This window comes from Myotis davidii, unplaced genomic scaffold (assembly GCF_000327345.1).
Source record: "Myotis davidii unplaced genomic scaffold, ASM32734v1 scaffold370, whole genome shotgun sequence".
Taxonomy (NCBI): Eukaryota; Metazoa; Chordata; class Mammalia; order Chiroptera; family Vespertilionidae; genus Myotis; species Myotis davidii.
The window spans coordinates 796,508-800,682 of NW_006288615.1; positions in this window are offsets into that span (position 1 = coordinate 796,508).

The following is a 4,175-nucleotide window of genomic DNA, read 5'->3' on the forward strand; positions in this document are numbered from 1 at the left end:
TCCTAGGTCTTATTTACAATGGGCTAGATTGTTACTCCAAGTAGAGACCAGCATCACCGTGTTGGGAACGCAGGCTTTAAGGCCCCCTCATTCCAGACCAATCAGAATCTGCATTTTCACAAGGTTCTCAGGTGATGAGTGTGCTCATTTAAATTCCAGAAGAGATCAGCCGAAGGACTTGTATGCATGCATATAAGCATAACCAATGGACATAAGACACTGGGGGGTAGGAGAGGCCAGGGGATTGTCTAGGGCGGGGGGAAAAAAAGGACACATATGTAATACCCTTTGTAATACTTTAAGCAATAAAACAATAAAAATAAATACATAAATTCCAGAAGTGGTGGATAGTCCACTAGTCCCCACCAGGAGTTTCTCTAAAGCTCTTCTTAGGGGTCTGCATCATAGAAATCCAGGTGCTCAAGGAAGATCAGATAATTAGTTAGCACCTCTTCACCCTTGGGGAGCTCTGGCTTCTGGTTCACAAGGCAGACATCATTTGGCTCCCGATGAAAAGAAGCTATCGTAGTAGTAAGAGGTGTTGAGTCAGCTGCTTCACTAACATGACTTCCAGTCCCCAAGTTAATTTTCCAGTCTCTTCCCTCTCTCAGTTAACTTTTAAAAGCTCCTAACGAGTTCCTGTAGCATCTCAGTGAATGCCTTTTCATTACATTTCTATGCTTTCATCCATGCAAAGCAGGGAAGTACTCCTTTCTCAGAAATTAATGTCACATCTCCTGTCAAACTCTTCATTTTCACAAGTTCAAACTAATTATGACTGAAGATGGTACCACCAAATAAAGTTCTCCATTGTGGACACTTAATCAAATCAGCATTCCCAACAGAAATGTCTGTTTTGTGTTAGAAACCTGTTGCTGTGGGTTAGTTGAGATTTTCAAGTTATGTTGAGGAGTCCTTTATCCTAATTTTATTCCAAGGCAAGGATTGCTATGGAAACTCGTGTGCAGACTTAGAAATATCTCATTAGGGTTTCTTTTGTCTAAATAGTAAAGAAAATGCTGGCATTACATTAGCATTTAACACTACACAGCCTGTGCAGAGAAGCAAACAGCCGAGCTGGTGAAATCACACCCAGCTATTGTATGGGTGCTCAGTGTTCCCCATCTACAGTTGATCTAGAACATTTCTTCCAACCACTAAACTGTTTTAGGACAATCTCATCACTTGGCAGCATTTCCACCAGAGGGTAAGCAGTTCAGAGAAAGGAAAACAAAAAAACACTAATGACAGCTCTTTGTGAAAGACTGCTTTTATGAATAATGTTTTACTGGAGAAGGTTAAACCCAAGCACTAAAAACGTTTCCTTGTTTGATGGCAGATGCTCACCTGTTCCTTTTCTTGCATGGTCCACGCAGGCAATAAAGATCTGTCTTCTCTGACTTAAAGAAATCAATATCAATGGCACCAAGAATTTTGTTTTGGTTTTATATTTTAGTGGCAGGAACCCAAGGAGAGAAGGGAACCTCCCTACCCACTGGCAGCTGTGTACAAGAAAAGAATAGGTCCAACGTTTTCAACATAGACAAAATTAAAATTTTCAGTTCAAAATTCACTAGCCCTTCTCAGACCCTTATTTTCACTGAGATAGATTTAGAAACTTGAGAGGTCAGTAATAATTTATAGCTTAGGTGGAACTCAACTTATTCAGTGAGAGAGAATCAAGCCCTTGAGTTCCATTCCCATCTCTATCACTTTCTCATTAGTTGATTTGTTAAGAAGTTACTCATCTTTCTGAGTTTCAGTTTTCTGTTTTGCAAAATGGGCTAAGCATTGTGGTAGAGAGAGCTCTGCCTACCTTTGGAGTCAGGTAGCCAGACTGGTCCCTGGACATATCTCTACAGATTTGCAAAGCGCCTTTATTTACATGATTTAATTTGTTCCTTTCAACAACTGTACAGTGTTCCCAATCACCACCCCTTTACAGAGACCAGAGGATAAGAGCCTGAATACTGCCATGTCACAACTTTAAATTTCCTAAGCTCTTACCTATACAAAATCACACACATTCTCCTTTATATTGAATAAATATGCTTTTATGTAATAAAAAATATAGTCTAAACCTATTCATAGTAATAGGTTTTATGCACTGGAAACTTGTCTAAGCAATTTACATGCACTGTCAGGTATTTGACTCTTCCTAACAATGCTATGACATAGGGAATATCAACTTCATTCTAGGCAAGAGAAACCAATGCTTAACTGAAATAATTCGGGGGAGCTTTAGTTAACAAAAGTCAGCAGATGGACCTGAACACAGATTATTTCTGAAACATGCATGCTTAATATATTATGCAATTCTATTTCTCTGAAAAATTTCTAATTTCAATGCTGAATCACTTATGGTTAATATGTGGGGGAAAACCCCTTCAATAATAATAAAATTCAATTAATTCCATTCCAACAGTCACCTCTTCCAAAAGAATATTTAAGCAAAAGATTTTCTAAGCTTTGACAAGTATTACTGAAGGATCTGAAATAAGTTCCACATAGATCTTTCTATAACTTTACATACAAAGTCTCCTGCTCTGATTTCCAACCAAACCTCTAGCTGACAATCCCATTTAGCACTTACTCATCCACATAATGTTGGCCATGCTGAAACTTCCAGTCCAACCAGGTCCAGAACCTACCATGGAGAACAGAAAGTTTCCTTCTTTGCCTTGTCCTGTGAACAGCCAGCCAAGGTCATGTTTGGGGTTAAACTGACACTCGACCTTTTGTTCCTGGAGTAAGAGCTGTCTGCTCTGGCCATGGCTTCACCAAACAAAACACTATGTCCTTGATATGCAATGTGCTCCAAGTGCCTATGCAGGCCATTGGAGGACATTATGTCTCTTCCAGGTCTGAGAAGGAGAAACTTGAGCAAATATAGTAATACAACCAACTCAAATGCCCTAATTCTTTGGAAAGAGTCATAAAATTATTTTACATTGACATAGGAATGTTTTAGATGTTCACAGTAAAATCTTCTAACTTACCTTAAAAAATGGTATTCCTCAGCCTTATTATAGTAGATTTTTAAAGTAATACTTGCACATTCTTTTAAAAATCAAATACTGTTAAAGGCAGAAAAGATAAATAGTACCTAAGCACATGTCATTCCATTCCTAGTTTTCATTTTATTTAAGAAATGATACACAGCATCTAGCTATCTCTTCAAAGCAAAATGCTCATATTTCTAATATTTCTTTTATTTTCTAGTTTTAGACATGGATCTTCAGTCATCAGCTTATCAACACCATTACCACATCAACTAAAGGCCAAGAAGTGTGTTTTTTGGAGTCACCTGTCCTACGTGTTCCAGGTTAGAGCTGGCCATCATGTGAGATTAGGAAAGTAGCTGTACCGGAATCTGTTTTTCTGGGGAGGACGACTGGTCAGGTGTGTGTGCAGATATAACTTCACTGTGGCTGACACGTTTACACATGTGTCAGGTGTCATTCTTCTGCCTCAGACAGATCCCAACTGTCACATTTCAAACCCTGCCCCAGCTGCTCCCTGATTTTTGGTACCAGATTTACAAATGATTGCTCTCTTCTACCCAATCAGCTCTTCCAACAGTACCGCAATCTCCTGATTGTATATAAACATTTTATGGTCAGAATTCAACGAATGGTTTCTTTTTCCCTTACCAAATACTGACTGACAGGTTTGTTGGTAATTGAATTGATATCAGGGAAATATAACCTTAGGATAAGAATCTGGATGTGGTTCTCTGATATGACTAGATTCCAAAGTAAACATAATAATAACCTATATCTATATTGTGTGATAAGTGGAAAGTCCTATGACCAGCAAGGGCAAAATAAAACCTCCTGATATAATGTCTACAATTTACACTGTATACTTTCTTGTTAACCTTCTCCAATGGGACCAAAAATTACTTCATGGGTAGTAAATTGAATAAAGGAAAATACTCAGAAATTATAAGTATTACTAGACACTGACTTAACTGGCGAGGATAGATTGAATTACTATAGTTAACTGATGCTAATTCCTAGGGGCTCAAACAAGACTAAGATCCAACAATCAGAGTAGGGGCCTATAAAATCCAGGGGATTAACCAAGTTTCCCTTTAATCAAGCTTAGAATGGGTCTCTCAGGTTCCTAAGCTCACTGCATGGTTAGGTCATTCTTCTTGTCTTGGAAAGCAC